Below are 21,760 nucleotides of genomic sequence, written 5' to 3' on the forward strand. Positions count from 1 at the left end.
TATAAATTCACTTCCTACTGAAGAGTAGTCATCAACTCCAAAAGGCTGGTGGGTAAAGCTCCGAGAGGCAGCCAGGAGACTCACCATGGACTTTTTGTGTGATTTTTGTTTACTATTTAAAATTGAGTGACCTCTGAATTTTAAAAGGAAAAAAAAATTATTCTTCCTGAGAAGTCCCAACAGGAAAGTATGGTCTCAAGATGGGTTGCTATTTCTTCTCCCCCAATCTTGGCTGACTGTTCCTTCTTGGTCCCTTGCTTCTTCTACTCGACTTAAAACACTGGTGTTACTTAGAGCGCCAACCTCAGTCCACTTCTGTTCTCACACCACTGTGCATGTTTTCCGAGGACATTCTCATTCATACTTGCAGTTTATAGGTTCTGGCCTGTCCTTGGACTGCACACCCCTACCCAGTCCATCTCTACCAGGACAACCCCCTCTGCACTTCCTTCATTTGCATTCACCTTGTTACCCTCATTTTACTTGTCCTGTGACCTCCTCAGTCTGGATCAGCGGTGATTCCCAGCGCTCAGCAAGGCCCCTGGCATGGAGTAGGCACTTGGGATGTGTCCACTGTTTTAAGGCTTATAATTGAAGTCATTATTCTACCCACTCCCAACCCTGACACACACACCCACCCACACCCACATACAAACAGACACACACACAAACCCACACGTTCTGAGCAAGGCACCTCTTTCCTGTGTTCTCTCTCTCAATGAATGACATCCACCGTCCAATCTTCCTTACCTCCCCTCTCTCCCAACACCACCCTGCTTCTTTTTGTTCCACATCCGGTCTTTGAAAGTCTGTCTTCTGTGTGCTTTGAGTTCACTCCCTCTCCTTCATCCCAAATATCACTGCCTTGGTCCTAGGCTTCCGTGTCTCTCACCTGGACTGTGGCCATGTCTCTCAGGTTGCACTTAAGCCTCCCAGTCTGGTTTCCTCAGATTCATCCTTCTTTACACTGTTACTAGATCAATCTGTGCAAAGTACACGTCTTTCTAAATTCACAAGGAAACTGCAAACATTACCAGGACTGCAAAAAGACTGAAATAAATGCCAGGGGTTTCCTGTGCTCCCTGGATGGGAAGACAGTACAGTAATGTGTTCATGCTTTCCTGGTTTGTTTTTTCGGTTTATTACAATGCTAATCAAGATCACAAAGCATTTTTCTGAGAAAATTGGATAAGATGATTCACTCATCTTATAAATTAGAGGAGTGAGAATAAATAAAACTTGAAGTATAAGAATATGGCCTTTGCAGTAAGAAAACATGGTGTTAAATCTCAGCTCTTCTATGTTAGCTGTGTGGCCCTGCACGGCAGTACCAACCCTGCCCTACCCCTCCCTGTGTCTGTCTCTTTAAAATGGGATTACAACAGGAGCCTCCTCTTAGGAATTTTTGTGAGGATTAAATAACAGAACAGAATGCCTACGTATTTATATATTTAGCACAATGTCTGATACCTAGTAAATGTTTAATAAATGTTAGCTGAACTAAAATAACATGAAGATCATAGTCACATACATACGTGCTTATGTAACACATAAAGATGAAATAATAGTAATAGTGCTTGTCTGTATGGTAAAGTTGTAAGTGTTCTCATTTGTGCCTTTTCTCCTTTTTCAGTAGAAAAAATTTTTTAAAATCTTTCAGTAAATTCCCACCTTTTTGCAATAAATTCCAGCTCTTTTATCTCATTCAGTGCCCTCCATAACCTCATCTCTCTTCTCGGAACTTCTTCCTGCCTACCTGTTTAGTCATTGCGAATCCTGAGTTATTTCTTTTATCCCCTGCTTGCACTCTTTCTTGCCTGCACACTCCGTCCCCTCTGCCTGTCCTGTCTCCTCCTCACTTTGTCTGATTTATTGCTGCTCCTTTGCATAAGATTTAGCTTAAAATCACTCATCCCATAGGTTCAGCATTAGGATTCTTGTGTTAAAATTATTTGATTTGGGGTCTCTTTCCCTCAATAGAATGTTTTCCTCCAGAATGAAGGCTTAGCTAGAAACCTCAGTTTGCTTCCAGCAGAGGGAGAAAGGCATGTAAATACGTGAAGGCAATAAATATTGTAGAATCTCTGATCCCAGCACCTGTAGAGTATAGTAGGACAGAAAGAAGAGTGCAGTTAGCTCTTCTGGGGGGTGAATTAGGGTAAAGAGTTCAGAATGTCTTTATTCAAGAGGTGAGATGCTGATGAATAGGTGTTTCCTGGGCAGCAAACTTGGGGGCAAGTGTTCAGACAGCATGCGGGAAAATGCTCCAGGGTTCAGTATGGCGATGCTGCTTGTCACATAGTAGAAGCTCAAACCGAAGTGAACAGTATTCCCGTCTTGGTACCTCTATATGGGCCTCAGGGGGTTGTGAATCCCCAGAAGTTATGTACAATACTTCATGTTGATGTGCTTCTGAGAATTTCCTAAGAGAGGATTCTTCACCAGATTTTCCCAGAGTGTTGTATGACCTATGAAAGGTTAAAACCACTCTTGACAAATATTATCCCCCTAGAAATGGGTGATGTGAGGGGTGAAAGATGGAAAATGGTTCAAGGATTCACTGTCCCCAGCTGCACCTGGGCATCCACAGGGCGCTTACCTGCTGGAGCCACTAAGGGCCCGGTCACAAGGGGCAGTTCTGTTAATGGTTGCATGCACTGTTTTCCAGCGCCTTTGAGCAAGCAGGCTCATTTGTGCATCTTTTGTTTGCTCCAACTAAGCCAATTACAGTGTTCTTTCCCTGATAGTCAAAGCAACCCTCCAGGGCAGGAAACATTATGGGTTTGAAAAACTCGGGAGAGAATGGAAACACCATATTGTATTGTGAAAATAAAGTGAGGAGCTGAATATGTGAGGAGAATAAGAAAGCAAATACAGTGACCAAAGCAAGTCAGTGGCAATGGTATTAAATAGACTGCATTAAAAGACAGAAACAGCATTAACCCAGAGACTCCGTAGAGTCAGCTCATTCATTCCTCAGCCACTGCTAAAGAGATGTGTGAATTACCCAGCTCATAGACTCCTGCCCAGGCAGATCCTCTTCCCTGCTGTGCTGCTGCAATCATACTCTGCACATAATACCTTTGTTCTAGAACATATTGCATTGCAGTGTGACTGTTGATATTCTTTTCTTCCATAAGGCAAGACTAGCTTATTTTTGAATGTCCAGCATTTAGCTCTGGGCTCAGTATATGTTTATCAAAAGAATGAACTCAAGCTTTCTAGCCTGAGAGTAGTGGAATTCATAGTTCAGCCTGCACAAAGGAAACCCCAATCCACGAAGATTTCCATGATCCTTTGCCCAGTGAGGCACTCAAGAGCTAATCAAAGAAGGGAACAGATCTGCCAAGATAGGGGCTGCTCTTTTGAAGGGAGGGATTTGGCACAATGTGGAACCTGATGCAGTCAGACACTATCAGCTTGCTAAGCAAATGTTGATAACCATAAGGCAAAGCAGAGGACAAAGGTTACAGGGGCAGATGTGGAGGGCACTCTTGGTCACACTTGGATCTGGCATCTGGCTTGGAAGTACTCCCCACCCCCGCCATCTGTCACCCAAAGTCAAGTGACCTTCAGAACCATAATGATGAGTTGTGTTTTCCAAAGCTCTGCTCTGGGATGCATGAATCAGGCCCCTGGCTTGTGGGATGCTCCGCTCTGTCCAGAGGGAATCAGAGGATCCCCAGCTAACAATGCAGCGGGAGCTTGCAGAAGGTTCAGAGGAAACACACACATGAAGATTTAAAAATTGGAAAGTTGAAGAAGCAACTGAAGGGTGGCTTCATGATCTCAGGTATATGAAATACACAGAGAATAGTGATTAGTCTTTTTTCATTATTGAAGAACAGAGAACAGGAAAATTGTTTTGAACTGTATCATAAAAGCTTCTGAATTGATGGGGTGAATTAAAAGATTGTGAAAATATCTTCCTATACTCCTGTCGTGTTAACTTTATTAGTTACATAGTTGGTTACTTTGAGCATTCAAGTCAAGTACATTGTTGTTTTCCCAGATTAGACACTTGATCTGAAGAAAGAAAGGGAAGAAAACAAATGATACTGATGGAACCCTACTGATAATGACTTTGGGTTTTCTTACATCATCCTATTTAACACCCAAGGGGTAGGCATGAGTATCCCCATTTATTTGTGGGGGAAACAGACCAGGTGCACTCATGGTGACAATCATAGGTGGTAATCCTGGGTCTGTATCAAATCTTACTTCAATCCTGAGTCTGTGTGACTCCAAAGGTCTTGTTTCTCGTTTGTCTGTAAATGTGATGAACTGAGTGTTTACTGAAGCCATCTGGATGCCCCGTTCTCTGTGAGGTATTTCAGATCGGCCCATCCCAGGGCCTGAAAGCCTTCACCTCTAGAACAGGTGCACATTTAATCCAGTTTGGCACCTGTATGTCCAAAACAACCATCTATTATTTCTCAGTCTTCACGTAAAATACTTATAAAGCAGCAAATCTTTAATGCCTGCTGTCTGGCATAGCAAAAAGAAAAGAAAGAAAAATACATTCCAATATAATAAAGATGAAATTTGCACCCCAATGGCATGCCTGCTGATTGTCTCCACAGTAAGCAGTGTGCTAGTACATCAGGATCATGGCAAGGTGAACGGTTGCCTTCTAGATTAAACCTGCTGGCAACCAGACCTTCCTATCCCTGATGTCTGCTGTGCCTCATCTTTTCCTGATTATCAGTGTTATAGTGTGGGTATTTTGGAAAATACAGAAAATTGCAAATAAAATAAAAATTACCTCTAATGCTATTGCCCAAATATAAAGCAAACATGAATACCTTAGTGTGCTTCTTTCCAGCCTTGTAAAAATGCAGGTGTAATTTTATATAGTTGAGACATATAGTATCCTGCCTTTTCACTTAACTTGCCTCATAAGCATTCCCTAATACTTATTTCATTTTTTCATTGTGGTAAAATATATGTAACAAAATTGACCATTTTACCCATTTTCAAACCTACAACTCAGTCACATTAAGTAGATTCACGGTGTTGTATAACCATCGCTACTATCCATCTCTGGAACTTTTCATCATTCACATTCCCCATATTAAAGTGCTTCACAAACCACATTTCATAGTGGCATAACATTTCACCATATAGTATTTACTTGAAAGCATTTCTTATAAACACTCAACAGATTACTTATTTTGTGTTCACTGTGAGGTAGGCTTTATGGCTAAGGCAGTGAGCAAAACATAGTTTTTTCCTTCCAGGACCTTAAATCTGGTGGACGAAGTGTCCATAAGCTGGCAATTTGAGTCCTATAACACATATAGGAGAACCTTGAGGTATAACTTACATGTTCATTTCTTGCTTATTGCACATCTAGTGTGGAGCAGGTTTTTCACTGTTATAAGTAGTATTGTGAGATATTTGCAGGTATAAAATACATGTTCACATTTCAGATTATTTTATGAAGATTTTGAAAAGTGGAATTACTGGACTACCCATTGTAAAGGGGCAGTAGGAGATGTTCTTCCAGAATGCTGGTTATCGTTACCCACTGTGCCAGTCTCAAGATTAGGGGCTGCCCCTAAACATTTTCATTGCCTATTACACCTTAGGAGCCCTACTAACTTCTATTTATAAATGTGCATCTAACTTGCATTTTGAAGGACTGTGTGAAGAGTTGGGACTGAGAAATGAGTATATTCAGTTGGGAAGAGCTAGAGAGGGAAGAGAAAGGAATCATGACTGAGGTTGACACTGTGTCACAGGTATCATGCAATCTGTTAGCTGTTTGTACTCAGTTCAGAGGCTGTGGTTTGACTCAGGCTTTAGGGCTGTGCTTCAGGTGCCTGCTGGCAGAGCTTGGCTCCCTTCTGTGAAATTCCAGGCTTGGGAACTTGAAGCCCACTGTGAGCCAAAAGTAACCTTACAAATCAGTATGTTTGGCCGTGGCCAGACAGCTCAGTTGGTTAGAGCATCGATCTAATATGCCAAGATTGTGGGTGCGATCCCCCATCAGGGCACAGACAAGGATCAACCAATGAATACCTAAATAAGTGGAAGAACAAATCAATCTCTCTCTCTCTCTCACCCCCCCCGCCTCTTTTTCTCCCTCCCTCCAGTTCCCTCTTTGTCTCCCTCTCCCTTCCTTTCTCCCTCTAAAATCAATAAATAAATTGAAAAAAAATTTAAAGTATGTTTATCAGAGCAGGATGAGACCTTTGAATATCACATAATCTAAGTTAAGAAATATTCTGAAAAAAAAAAAAAAACAGTTGGATAAACATTGAAAAGGGATTAAAACTCAATTTATCTGGTGTTCATCCCATGACCTAGCCAAGGTTGTCTTAGCCTTTGTTCTTCTCCTTACAGGAATTTGTTTCTTCTTTTCACTTTTAAATTCCTGATTGTTGGGTTCTAACATGTTCATATTCAGTATTGAATACCATACATGGGCCGGCTGATATTAATCAATAGTCATCACGTTGCGCTGGTGTGTTTGCAGGCCTTATTCTGCCTTGCTCCTTCTTGGTCCTTAGCCTACTAATTTCTTTGACCTACTGCTCTCTTTATCTTGGCCTCATTGATGATTGGAAAGTTTCTGTTGACTCTGGCAAAAGTAATCAGTTGTCTTATTTTGCTTTCTTTGGATTAATCAGTAATGTCTTATTTTGCTCCCTTTGCCCTCTTTGTGTTATTCCCTTTGGGTAATTTTGTTGGGTTTGTCTTTGTATTAATTTTAAGAAGTAATACATTCCCCAGTGATACAGGAAATGTGGAAACCTGGTCCAGGGCCAGAAAGGAAACAGTTTTTATTTATTTAATTATTTATTTTTAAATTTTTAATGGTATTTTTCCACTACCATTTAACCTGCTTAAACCCGCATGCCCCCTGCAATCACCACACTGTTGCCCATGTATATGTGTTCTTTTTCCTTTTTGCTTGATCCCTCCATGCCCTAACCCTCCCTGCACCCCCAACAGCTGTCATCCTGCTCTCTATCTAAGAGTCTGGCTCTATTTTGCTTGTGAGTTCAGTTTGTTTATTAGATTTCACTTAGCATAATGTTTTCCAGGTCCATTCATGCTGTCACAAAGGGTAAATTTTTCTTCTTTTTTATGGCAGAGTAGTATTCCATTATGTAAATGTCCCGTAGTTGTTTTATTGACTCATCTACTGATGGTCACTTGGGCTGCTTTAATATCTTAGCGATTGTAAATAATGCTGCAGTGAAATAGAGATGCTTATGTTCTTTAGAATTAGTGTTTTGGGTTTCTTTAGATGTTTCCAGAAGTAGAATCACTGGGTCAAAAGGCAGATCCAATTTTAATCTTTTGAGGTATCTCCATACTGCTTTCCATAATGGCTGCACCAGTCTGCATTCCCACCAACAGTGCGCAAGGGTTTCCCTTTCTCCACATCCTTGCCAGCACTTGTTGTTTGTTGATTTGTTGATGATGGCCATTCTGTCAGGTGTGAGGTGATATCTCATTGTGATTTTAATTTGCATTTCTGTGATGATTAGTGATGATGAGGATCTTTTCATATGTCTATTGGCCATCTGCATGTCCTCTTTGGAGGAGTATCTATTCAAGTCCTTTGCCTATTTTTAAATTGGATTGGGTTTTTTTGGTGTTAAGCTTTGTAACTTCTTCATAAATTTTGGATATTAACCCCTTATCAGATGTATCATTGAGTATGTTCTCCCATTCTGTGGGTTGTTTTTTTATTTTGTTGATGGTCTCCTTTGCTGTGCAAAAACTTTTTAGCTTGATATAGTACCATTTGTTTATATTTTCTTTTGTTCCCCTTGCCTGGGGAAATATACCCAATAAAATATTGCTTTGAGCAATGTCTGAGATTTTACTGCCTGTCTTCTTCTAGGATTTTTATGGTTTCAGGTTTAATATTTAAGTCTTTAATCCACTTTTAATTTATTCTTGTGTGTGGTGTAAGCAGGTGGTCTGGTTTCATCTTTCTGCACATATCTGTCCAATTTCCCCAACACCACTTATTGAATAAACTATCTTTAGCCCATTCTACATGCTTGCTTCCTCTGTTGATTATTAATTAACTATAAATGTGGGTTTATTTCTGGGCTCTCTATTCTGTTCAGTTGATCTATGTGTCTGTTTTTATGCCAGTATTATGCTGTTTTGATAATTATGGCTTTATAGTATAGTTTCATATTAGGTAGTATGATTCCTCCAACTCTGTTCTTCTTTCTCAGGATCTCTGTTGCTATGTTGGGCCTTTTGTGGTTTCATATAAATTTTTGAAATATTCTAGTTCTGTGAAGTAAGGCATTGGAATCTTGATAGGAATTGCATTAAATCTATAGATTGCTCTGGGTAGCATGGATATTTTAATGATGTTATTGCTTCCTGTTCATGACCATGGTATGTACTTCCACTTATTTGTATCTTCTTTGATTTCTTTCTTCAATGTCTTATAATATTCCAAGTACGGGTTTTTCACATCCTTGGTAGATTTATTCCTAGGTATTTTATCCTTTTTGAAGCAATTGTGAATGAGATTGTTTTCTTAATTTTCCTTTCTGTTAGTTCATTATTGGTATATGAAAATGCAACTGATTTCTGAGGAAAAGCTCCCAAGCTCATTTACAAGTCTAGCATTATCCTAAATCCAAAACCAGATAGACACTATGAAAAAATAAAATTACAGGCCAATATCCCTAATGAACATAGATTCTAAAATCCTCAACAAAGTATTAGTAAATCAAATACAGCGATGCATCAAAAAGGTCATACACCATGATCAAGTGGGATTTATTCCAGGAATACAAGGTTGGTACATTTGCAGATTAATAAATGTGATTCACCACATAAACAAAATGAAGGATAAAAACCACATGATCATATCAATAGATGCAGAAGAAGCATTTGATAAATTTCATCAAAGTGGGAATAGAGGGAGCATACCTAAACACAATAGAGGCCATATATGACAAACCCACTGCCAGCATCATACCCAACAGGCAAAAACTACAAGCATTCCTCTTTAAGGTCGGGAACAAGACAGGAATGTGTACTTTCACCTCTCTTATTCAGCACAGCACTGGAAGTCCTCACCATAGCAATCAGACAAGAAGAAATAAAAGGCATCCACATTGGAAAAGAAGAGGTAAAACTGTCTTTATTTGCAGATCACATGATACTGTACCTAGAGAACCCCAAAGATTCCACCAAGAAACTACTAGAACTGATAAAGGAATTCAGCAAAGTATCAGGAAACTTTTAAAATAGATCATTGATGCTGAGAATAGGAATATTAGCACATATTTCTGATATATTAATTTCATTATGGCTGATAGATAATGGTTAGTTGGTACAGCTTTACCCTGTGTATGCATGTATATATTTATATAAATGTCCATAAACTTTTTTATGTACAATAACTCTTTCTTCTAAGGTCAAATTAACAAAAAGAAAAAAAAGTTAATATCACTTTGTGTTAGACAAAGTACCATTATCTTCAGTAGAACTTTATATCTACACAATGACCCTAAATATAGGTCCGTGGACCCCCTGATAATAACTAGAAAAAGGAACTAGAAAAGCAGAGCACCAGATTTGGTCTGATGCTGTCAGCCCCAATATGAAATGATTATTATGCAATTGAAAAATCCTGTAGCTTAGATTCTATACAAATTTCTGGTAATCGGTATCTCCAAATACTTTACAGAGTTTTCAGGTCCTTTTATTTATGAGAGAAAGGAACTATTCCTCATTTATCTTGTCTTTTATGTTGATGATTTTATCCTTAATTAAAAAGGCATTGGGATTTTCACTGTGAAAATGGTTTTCCTGGATTTATAGCTTAGTCCATTATTGTAGTGTTTTAAAACTGATTGGCATTAGCCTGGATAGTTATTTTTATACAAAATCAACTTAAAAATTGATTTTGAAGTGTCTTAATTTTAAAGATTATTTCAGACATCTGTTCCTCCTGTGTTGAGTCTACTCTATCAAAGTAGTAACTTTTGGAGATCTAAGGAATAAATATTGCACACCACTTCTAAGAAAGATAGATAGCTATTGCCATTCCATGTTGGGGACTTGAGGAAAGCCCAAAGTGGCATACCCTGGCTATTATAATAATAATAGTTATATTTTCTTAAGTGCTTACTGTCAGGCCATGTATTAAGTCCCACTTAGTATTCATAACAGCCCTACTAAGATAGGTTAAGGTGATGCCCATTTTCCAGATTAGGAAGCTGAGAGTTTTATCAACTAATCATTACCTGATTGACCTCCTAATGCCCCTGGACTGATTGATTCCTATCATTTCTATCATCTCTGGTCCATTCTGTACACCACTGCTGGTCCCACCCATGTTCTTTATAACATTCTTGTTTAAGAAACACTTTCAAAGACTCCACCCTGCATAGGGATAAAACTCAAACTTCAGTATATACAGGTTGGCTCCATTTCTTTAACCTTACATCCCACAGCCTCCTTACCAGAAATTGCTGTGCATACCTACCCTAAGGCAATCAATCCTGTGTGTTTTCCAACCTCTTACCCTGCCCCAGCTTTGGTAAATACCTACTCTTTACCAGGCACTCTGTTAGAATCATAAGTACACAGTTCCTGTCTTCTAAACTTTACACTTAGGGGAAAGATAGACCTGGGCATAAATCACTTCTCTCCTTACATTGTTATTACAGTATTATTGACTGAATTTCCTATGCTGTGCTTTACATGACCTTGACTGTTTTGTAACCACCAATCTGTACTTCTCAATCCCTTCACCTTTTCACCCAGTCCCCCATCCCCTCTACCCTTTGGCAACCATCAGTCTGATCTCGGTATCTATGAGTCTGTTTCTGTTTTATTCATTTGTTTATATTATTATTTAGATTCCATATGTAAGTGAAATCATATGGTATTTGCCTCTTGACTTATTTCACTTAGCATAATACCCTCTAGGTCTATCCATGCTGTAACAAATGGTAAGATTTTGTTCTTTTTTATGGCCGAGTACTTTTGCATTGTATACATGTACCACACCTTTTTTATTCTCTCATCTATTGATGGGCACTTGGGTTGCTTCTATAGCTTGGTTATTGTAAATAGTGCTGCAATGAACATGGGATAGGGGTGCGTATATTCTTTTGAATTTGTGTTTTGGTTTTCTTTGGGTATGTACACAAAATTGGAATTACTGGATTATAAAGCAGTTCTAGTTTTAATTTTTTGAGGAAACTTTATACCATTTTCCACAGTGGCTGCGCCAGTTTGCATTCCCACTAACAGAACAAGAGGGTTCCCTTTTCTCCACATCCGCTCCAACACTTGTTGTTTATTGATTTATTTATCATAGCCATTCTGACAGATGTGAGGTGATATCTGATTGTGGTTTTAATTTGCATTTATCTGATGATGAGGGACATTGAGCATCTTTTCATATGTTTATTGGCCATCCCTATATCCTCTTTGGAGAAGTGTCTATTTAGGTCTTTTGTTCATTTTTTAAATTGGGTTGGGTTGGGTTTTTTTTTTTCTTTTTTGGTGTTGTATGAGTTCTTTATAAATTGTGGATATCAACACCTTATTAGATGTATCATTGGTGAATATGTTTCCCCATTCAGTTAATTGTATTTTTATTTTGTTGATGGTTTTCTTTGCTGTAACAACTTTCTAGGGGGAACACTTTGTAAAGTATATGATTGTCTAATCACTAGGCATGACACCTGAAACTAATACAAAATAATATTGAATGTAAACTGTAATGGGAAAATAAAATTTTAATTTAAAAATTTTAATTAAAAATTGTACGGGAAGTTAAGTGAAAATGAGGTCAAAAAGAGAAGGAATGGTACAAAGTTTCTATTAAAATAATCTTATTTACATATTTTTAAAAATAACTTCTTTACATTTATGTATCTAATTCCAGATTGGCTTAGAGCTCTTGCCCTTGATGAGACTTTCTCTAGTCATTCAGGGTATAAATGATTCTGCCTTCTGACTACTATCAAGTATTTATCTCAACCCACTTTTAGGTTCTAGATTTCATAGGCAAAGTGAGGATTTTAATGTGTCTGTGATCTCTAAACTATGATGTTTAAAGGAAGATTGATTAATAGGTAAAAATATATAAAGTTTTATAAAGAAAATTTTAGCCTGACACTACCATACTTTCAATATATTGCATAGTGTCGTGAGTCCAACATGTATTAAAGTATAAAAATTAGGTTGGCACACAAATATGACATATCATTTGTTATTCTGCATTTTTAAACCCTGGTGCCAAGTCTTCTTTTTTTAAATATCAAATTAATAATATTACTGTGACACCTTCCATTTTATTAGTTATCAGCACAGGAAGAAAGTCTTCTGAATATAAGCCAAGACTTAAAAAGACACTAATAAATAAAATATCCTGGGCTCTAGTCCTTTGAGTTATGAGATTTGTTAAAATCACCATATAAGATACAGAAGGAGTCCTAGTCAGGAGGTAGGAAACCTGTTTTAGTTCTGGCTCCTGTCACTTAATGGGTGACCCTGATGTAGTCGGAAGCACCATTAGCTCCAGTTTGGCTTCACTTGCCCGATGAGGCCATATGTATCATAGCAGACATAGTGGGGTTTTGATCCATCAAAGACTTTTGTGGGTGCCTCTCTCCATGTTGTTAGGTGAATTTTATCTACATATTTATTTACATGTTTATATATTTATTTATATGTTGTATTAAATTACTAGGGTTACCATAACAAAACACAGACTGTGTGGTTTAAACAACAGAAATAGATTCTCCCACAATTTTTGAGGCTTTAAGTTCAAGGTATTGGGACATTTGGTTTCTTCTGATCCCTCTTTCCTTGGCTTGCATATGCCACCTTCCTCCTGTGTCCTCACGTGGTTTTTCCTGTGTGTGCACATCTTTGACGTCTTTGCATGTGTCCATATTTCACATTCTTATAAAGACACCAGTCTGACTGGATTAAGACCCACCCTAACGGTTTCATTTTAACATCATCAACTCTTTAAAGGCCTTATCTCCAAATATAGTTGTATTCTGAGGTACTGGCAGTTAGGGCTTCAACTTTTGATTTTTAAAGAGGAACAATTCAGCCTATAACATCTAGTTAAAATAATACTCTTTGTTTTAAATTATATATAGAAAAACTAGTATAAAGGAGAAACCAAAAATAGCCTTCCACACACTTAATGCCTATTATTATAGGGGGAGGATATAAGTACATAAAAAGAGAATTCAAACTGTATTAAAGGGTATAAAAGGAAAAATAATACTCTCCTGGCCTCTTCCTTCTGCACTTAGGGAACTTCTTTCAATACATTCACAGAGATGTTTACTATGTAGACACCAGGTGCATTTTTTCTTTTTTTTTTTTTTTTTTTGTATGTCTTAATGTATCACATAGAATGCAGACATCTCTGTATCTGCACACATTCTGTATTGGCTTTCTTTCAAAAGGCTACATAGTATTTCATTGTATATGTACCAGAATTTAATTTAATTAGTCACCTTTTAATGGGCATTTGTTTCCATGGTTCCATCCCCAGCTCCCCCGCCCACCTACCTCCACTGCAAACAATAGAGTTGGACCCCTTTTAAAAGTCCATGACAAAAGAATAGTGACAAGCCACCTAACAAAAATAACTAGCCCCCAGTTTTGGTGAAGACAGCCTTTGCTTTTCGCCTTTCTGTTTATTGGTCCTCACTAGAGGTGTTGTGAAAGGTGTTTTGGTCTTTCTCACCGTCCCGTCCCTGACCATATGCCAGTACGTCTCCCTCCTGGCTTCCTTTGGCAACATCAGCTCATCTCCATACAGCACCCCTTCCTGCTCAGGAAGGAAAGTCTATTCAAAATCATTAACAGGCATAGACTATTTTTAGTTAAGTAACACAATTTTTCTCCTAAGAATGTCTGTTTCCATGCCTATGGCTGCTTATGAACCCTTTCTGGCTGCTTCCACCATTTGGAAAGCGACCAGCTTTCTCATGGAACGTGAGCAGTCTTACTGCTAATCAAGATTTACAGTTGAGAGGGGGGCACCTGGCGCTCACTGGGTTTGCAGACCCTCCAAGCTTTGAGCACAGCTCTGAGAGGGAGTACAGTGCGGAGGCCCCGGTCCTGTTCCCAGGCCCAGCCGCTTAGCCGCAGGTATCATCTGGCATTATTCTGCAAGCTGTGCCACGATGCAGATGTTCTTTGCTGAAGAATTACTTTCATTTCTGACTCATTTTAGGAAACGAGGCAGTCTGTCAAAGGTGTTTCTTCATTTCCACACCCCTGGAGAGTTCATTTTCTCCTGGGATTTCTAACCACATGTGGGCAGTGCTTTACTTACCCAGATGTGAGAAATGCGAACAGTCCTCTTTTAAAGCAGTCCTTACTTCCCTGAGGAATCCAATGTGAAAGCCCAGAGGTAGCTCCTGCTCTTATTAACGTAAATATTTCTGAGGCTTTGGTCTCAAGATGCTTGTGAACAGGCTGTGTGTGTGGGCTTTGGTGCAGGAAAAATATAATTTAGTAACAGATTTAAAAGGTTGTCTGGAGTGTTTCTAATTACTGTTTGTTTAGTTCACCATTGCCTAATAAGTGGATTTAAGTGACCTTGGGGGCAGGGAATGTAATGCTCATATTACAATCAACCATGCAAATCAAATTCTAACTAAAGCATTACAGAGAACTCACCATGGAGTCATTTTGTAGACTTGTGCCATTGAATTTTAAATTTAGAACTGAGTTCACTTTGGAATGGGTGTTTGCTACCTGTCATTCACCACCATGAATCATGCAAATGTCCAAACTGAACCCTACTGTGTGGTATAACCCCATTTAAGATGCATCAGTGGCCTTTGGCATTCAGTTAGTAAAGGTATGTGTTAAGGACAAAATTATTTCCTTTACCATATTGCATCTATATATTGCTTAAGTCACATTTTGTTAGCATGGTTGAATTAAATCCTTGGGCTTCTCTGGATTAATATGTTAAGGTCTTTTCAATTGGTTAAAAAAACTATTAAGATAAGAATAAGAGAGGGAGGACTTATGAGCTTCCCTTAGCTTCCTTTTCTCATCCTCCTTCAGTGGCTGTAATAGGAAACTGAAGTATCAAAGGGGCCTAAAACAGTGGTTCTCAATGTCAGCTTTACCTTGGAATCAACCTGGGAACTTTAAAAAATACTGAGGCCTAGTGCCAGCCGCAGAGATTCTGGTTTAATTGTCTAGATGCAGCCTGCCCTGGGATTTTTAAAAGCTCCGCAGAGGATATAACTGTGCACTATGAGTTGAGAACCACAGCCCTAAAACTGTCACATTCAGTGGCTCTCATCTCAATTGCAGACTGGTTTTACCTAGAAAGCTTCTCAAAGAAACACCGATGTCCTTACCAATGGAAACCATGTTTCTGGGCGAGGGAGGCAGTATATTTAGAAAGCTTCTAGATGGTTCTTATGCACAGCAAGGGATAAGGTCAACTGACATAATCTAGCCATCCCATATCACAGGTGAGGAAAAAGGATTGCTAGAAAGGTCAAGCTGCTTGCTCAGGTTGTTGCAGAGGCAGGTTTGGGACTCAGGTCTGTTGCCTCTGCCCTGTCTCTCTGCTGCCCAACAGTGTGCCTCCTTGTATTATACATCCGTTGTATTTATTAATGCCTCCTCATCCTTCAGGTGATGTTCCTGCCTCCAAGAGGCCTTTACTAAGAACTCACACTCTCCCATCTGGTCTGGGTAAGACACCCTTTGTATCTGAACAGCCCTGTTACTTATCTTTCCCCTCAGACGGTCAGCTCCAGGAGGACAGAGCCTGTATCTTCTCCTTTCTGTAAATTGTGGGCATGTCACTGAGTCCCAGATATGATTTGTTGTATTGAAATTCCCTTTTTAATTATCAATTAGTCCACATGGATTGCCAAATTAAAAAAAAAAATCCATTCCCATAAGCTAGCTTCTGAAAGCAAAAGTTATTTCATACCTGTCAACAGCCAAAATTTAATACACAAGGACTTCCCACTCCTGCCTTCTAGAAGAGGGCTTTGGGGCAAATATGTGTATATATATGTTTATCAAGGGGAGGTTGATGACAAAATCATGAAAAGAAAATTTCAGTAACTTTACATGTTGCTCAAGGTACTTATCTTAGGATGAAAATTTGCAGAAAAGTAATGCTGTTTCATGAAAATATGTGTTAAGGACTAAATTATTTCCTTTACCATATTGCATATATAACTCTGAGCAGCCATAGTTGAATTAAATCCTTTGGCTTCTCTGGAAGAATATATTAAAGTCTTTTCAATTGATTAAAAAAACTATTAATCTGTCATCCCAGTTTACTTAAGGTTATGCTTGGCAGTGTCTTATTTTTATTTAAAAGTATAGTATTATGCTTACTGTTGTAGTTGTAACAATAAGCAGATTGCAGCCAGTATCTCTTCACTTAAAAGGTAGCCATGAGGCTTCACATAGGAGTAACAGAAAATAGCTGTTTTCCTGTTTGGGGAATTCAACGTTTTTGTAGCCAAGGCTGCAAACTGGGCAGTGTTGTAGGGAGATATTAAGATGTTTCAGACAATAGAGAATAATGACCAGAGTTTCTGAAAGCATTATGAAGTCTTAATAAGATTTTGTAGGCTCATGCTTTATAATTGGCAGTCTTCATGTCCCAGGTAAGTGGCAAAGTGGCAAGGTATAAATAAAGCCACCATTTATCATGGGAAATCTTTCTAAAACAAATATTCTTTAAAATTCCAAGAGAAAGCTAAGTCACTGAGCTGGAGGTTCGTGCACAACATTTATATATTAAAATAACTTTGAACTGTAAAACTCCTAGAAGAAAAAAGGTGGTAAGCTCTTTGATAGCAGTCTGGGCAATTTGTTTTTGAATCCGACACCAAAAGCAAAAGCAACAAGAGCAAAAATAAATAAGTAGGACTGTATCACACTACAAACCTTCTGCACAGCAAGGGAAACTAACCTACTGAATGGGAAAAATATTCACAAATCTTTTATCTGATAAGGGGCTAATCTCTGAGATATATAAAGAACTCATACAACTCAATAGCAAAAAAAAAAAAAAAAAAATGCAATTAAAAATCTGAATAGACACTTTTCCGAAGAAGACATAGAGGTGGCTAACAGGTGTATGGAAAAATGCTCAACATCATTAATCATCAGGGAGATGCAAATCAAAACCACAATGAACTATTACCTCACACCTGACAGAATGGCTATTATCAAAAAAACAAGACATAAGAGTTGACATAGGTGTGGAGAAAAGCAAACCCTGTGCAATTCTTGGTGGGATTGTAAATTGGTGCAGCCACTATGGAAAAAAGAATGGAGATTCCTCAGAAAGTTAAAAATAGAATTGCCATATGATCCAGCAATTCCACTTTGAAAACACTTAACAAGAAAAGATATGAGGTCTGTCCGGAAAAAGTCAAATAATAGTTAATATAACGAGAACAGTTTGTGCGACATCAGTATAACCTGGCAGCCAGGGAGAGTGGACTGGAATGTGCCTGCATGAACAATGATGATGTCACTGTACTAGTCAGTGGGAGCGGTAGAGCCATTGAGTGAGCATGTGTACTGTGTGGCCATTGTATTCAAAATGACTGAGTGAGTAGAGCTACAAATCTGCATCAAATTTTGCATTAAGCTTGAACATTCCTCTGCAGAAACTATCTGGATGATTCAGACACTGCAGTTTTGGGCAACGGGCAATTGGCAGCTTCATCACAACAAGCCCGTTCATACATCACATCTTATGCAGAATTTTTTGACCAAACATCAAATCATCCAGGTGACTCAGCCCCCCTACAGCCCAGATTTTGTGCCCCACAACTTCTGGCTTCTCCCAAAACTAAAATCACCGTTGAAAGGGAAGAGATTTCAGACCATCCATGAAATTCAGGGAAATATGACAGGACAGCTGATGGCACCTGGGAGAACTGTGTGAGGTCCCAAGGTGCCTACTTTGAAGGGGCCTGAGGCATCACTGTCCTATGTACAATGTTTTTTGTATCTTGTATCTTCTTCAATAAAAATCTCTTTTTCATATTACATGGCTGGATACCTTCGGAACAGACCTTATATATGTACCTGTCCACTAGGGAGTAGAACTAAAATTTGACTGCAGGTCTATCTCATTCCAGAATCTTTGTATTTTTTTACCACACTTGGCCTCTTATGTATGACAGTAGAGAGGTCCCTAGAAGAGGCAGTTATTAACTATGAGTATTTACCATGCTGATCGAAGAGGGCTGATTCTTGCTTCCCTTAGAGTTGTTATTTAACTCCAGTAAATTAATGTTTATGAACTTGTGTGAAACAGTTAAAAGCATTTCCGCATAATGTCCTATAAAGTTTTTACTTTAAAAATGACATGTTATTGCAGTGGTCCTCAGATTCCCAATGATGTAGTCGTTATCATGATTTTAAAAAGGAGGAAAAGAATAGTCAGCATTGCCCACATTTGTTCAAAAGACATAGTAGAGCATCAGGTAGGATTTTTGTGCTGTCTCTCAGACCATGCATTTGACATGGGGGAGGCAGCAAAGCAAAATGCTTGATAGTTGCACTTGGCCATGCAATCCCTGGGTTTGAAAATCCTGACTCTGCTGCCCACACAGCTGTGTGATCTCAGGCAAGAGACCTGATCCCTTTGTGCATTAGTTCCTTTTTAGTAAGGTGGGAACAGTAATAACATGATTGTCATTTTAAGGGTTGAATAGCATAATATGTACCAAGAGCTTAGAACACTGCTGCAAAGTTAGTGCTCAGTAAATGTTTACCTGTTCTTAGTGGACAAAAGCTAGATGCCATTTGGGCCAGTGATCCCACTCCCAGGTATTGACCCAGAGGAAATGAAAACCCGTGTTCATTGAAGCCCTTTTAGCAAGAGTTTATAGAGGTTTTCTTCGTAATAGCTAAAACTTAGAAAGAACTCAAATATTTATCAAGTGGCAAATGGATAAATTGTGGTACATTCATACTACAGAATACTACTCAGGAGCAAAAAGGAGCAAAATGGAGCAAACTATTGATCCAGGCAGCACCATGGATAAATCTCAAAAGCATTACGCTAAGTCAAAGAAGCCAGGTACAAAGACTGCATACTATTTGATTCCATTTATATGACATTCTAAAAAGGCAAAACTGTAGAGAGAGAAGTGATATATATCATTGCTTGCCACAGACTGCAGTCGAGTGGGAGAGATTGACTGCACAGGGGCAAACAGGAGCTTTGGGAGTGATGGAAACACTTTGTCTCTTCATTGTGTGGAGCTCACACACTTGTATGCATTTGTCAAAACACATCAGACTTAAAAGGGGTAAATTTTCACTGCATGTAAGTTAAACCCCAATAAATATGATTTTTTAAAAGTCAGGTGCTACATCATGAACAAAGAATAGTCGAAGAAAATGGGTTTAGACACCATGAATAGCCAGAAGTTTCAGAAATTGCAGCTGTTCTTTGGTTTCAGGGATTGTCTAAGGCAGAAGAAGTGATGTCATTCATTTTCCTCTCACAGTCTAAGAATTAGAAAACTGTAATAACTTCTGAAATAGTTCGGTCCTAACCTCACATATTGGATTCTCTGCCGTGAGCACTGGTTTGCTTCCCATTTCTTGAGCCTACATGTTTGGAGCTGTTTCTATTCTGCAGGCACCGGGCCCTCCCGGGTTGCTCCCTGGGAGAATCCTGCAGGAGGGCTCGCCACGCGGTAAGGTGTTCATGCAAACAGCGCGCTGGTGTTCTAGCTGAACTGGGGGTTACTTTGCCAGATTACTAAGTAGTCAGAGTACACTTGTGAGTAAGGAATGTTATCTCAGAGCGTTGTTCATTCATCGTGAGTCACGGAGACCCTTCGTACTTTCTCGCGGAGCTCACAGCTGTCTCCGCAGCATGGGGCACAGCTGGCCATGCCCTCCTTCCTGAAATTCTTTCTTCACTTTGCATCTGTGATGCTGCTCCATCCTGATTCTGCTCACAACTCACTTGTTCTTTCTCAGTCTGCTGGATCCTTCTCTCACCTTCAGAGTGCCAAGGGCTTTGTTCTCTGACCACTTCCCCATCTCTACTCAATCCTGACATATCTCATTCATTTCCAGGGCCTTAAATGCCATCTCTATGTTGATGACTTCCACATACTTATCTTCAGCCCCCATCTCTCCCTGGCTTTTCAGATGTCTGTTTTCTCTCTCCACTTGGTTGTTTAATAGACATCTGAAATATAACATATCCAAAACCAACTTCTTGATTTGTTTTCTAAATTGATACTTAAGTCCATGGTTCCTATCTCAGCAGTGAGTCCACCCAGTTGCTCAGTGCAAACACCTGAAGTCATCCTTGATTCCGGCTTTCCTCTCATGCCTCGCATTTGATCCAAGAACTCCTGATCTCCCACTCCCACCCCTAAATCCCAGCCCCAGCCACCCAGCAGATATTTTTTTTCTTTTAATTTTTGATAATACTTATAAATATCCAACCTTAGACTCTACCTCAGTTGTAAATCTCCTCTCAATATAGTCAACTATATACATAGAGAATCTATTCAATTCATCGTATTTGGGGAAATTTCTCCCAGAGCTTTCTGACCTTCACTCTGTCTAGGTTGCTTTCTCAGCCCTCAAAAGCTAGGGCTTCCCCTTCTCCCCATTTGAAGACTCTGCCTCTCCTACTAGAGCTGTCAATCTGGAACTTATGGCTTACTCTTTGTTGGTTTACTACTTCATTTTGGTGGAATACATTCTCCAGTTTCTTATGGGAAAAGGGTGTAAGAGAGATAATTTTTTGAGACTTGCAGCTCTGACAGTTCCTTTGTTCACTTTGGCTATTTAAAAACATTTTTAAAAATCCCAACTCAAGGGTATATTCCTTGATTTTAGAGACAGAGGAAGGAAGAGAGATAGAGAAACATCAATGTAACAGAGAAACATTGATCGGCTGCCTCCCATATGCTTCCCAACCGGGGATCGAACCCACAACCCAGGTATATACCCTGACCAGGAATCGAACCCACCACCTTTTGGCGTGTGGGACAATGCTCCAACCAACTGAGCCACCCAGCCAGGGCTCACTCTGGCTTTTAATTGATGACTTTGCTGAAGTTTATAATTCTAAGGTAGAGATCATCTGTTTTTGAAGCCTCTTCCTTCCAGAGTTGCTCTTGAGAAGTTTCTGCCATGCTGACTTGAAATCCTTTGTATGACACTATTTTTCTCTCTGGAAATTCCATAATGATAATACCTTTTTTGTAGGTCCATGTGCATTTAATATGTTGGAAACTTGGTTGGCCTTTTCACTGTGGAAACCTCATTCCCCACTCCTCCCCTAGCCACACCTCTGTCCTTTCTTTAAACAGAAATAGTATTTTTCAGTTCTCAGGGAAAGATGTCCGTCAATTATGGGGAACTTCTTTCCTTGACAATTACATCCCCTCCATTTTCTTTGGTAATGAACACTATTATTGTAATATTGGTTATCCTGAATTGGCCCCTAAACTCTCCATCTTTCCTCTTTTATAGCTTTGTCTTTTTGTTCAACTGTCTTGGACATTTCCTAAATTGTATCTTATATTAAATTTTTAATCTGCAATCATTTTATTCTAAGAGTTTTTTTATTCTCCAAATATTTCTCTTTCTCTTTGATAACATCTTGTCCTTATTTCATGGATATACTTTTCTCAGATCTCTGAAGATGCTAGAATTTTTGTTTTTGTTTCTTTAAATTTCTTCTTGTGATTTTTTCTCTCTTTAATTTGCTTTGCTGTTTCTCTGT

The 21,760-nt window shown here is 39.0% G+C and overlaps 1 protein-coding gene across 2 annotated transcripts in view; it reads left to right on the forward strand.

Moving 5' to 3' along the window:
* ANO6 (anoctamin 6) overlaps positions 1–21,760 on the forward strand; it is a 187,129-nt gene that overhangs the window by 33,448 nt on the left and 131,921 nt on the right. Inside the window, exon 1 of one of the 2 annotated variants that reach the window (XM_090273039.1) lies at positions 15,686–15,705. The exons of the other annotated variant lie outside the window; for it this stretch is intronic. The gene's annotated coding sequence lies outside the window, so the exon portion shown is untranslated. Of the gene's footprint in view, positions 1–15,685; positions 15,706–21,760 lie in introns of those variants that run through there. 2 annotated transcript variants of the gene reach the window in all.

This window comes from Furipterus horrens, unplaced genomic scaffold (genome assembly GCF_987537825.1).
Source record: "Furipterus horrens unplaced genomic scaffold, mFurHor1.1.pri manual_scaffold_4, whole genome shotgun sequence".
Classification (NCBI taxonomy): domain Eukaryota; kingdom Metazoa; phylum Chordata; class Mammalia; order Chiroptera; family Furipteridae; genus Furipterus; species Furipterus horrens.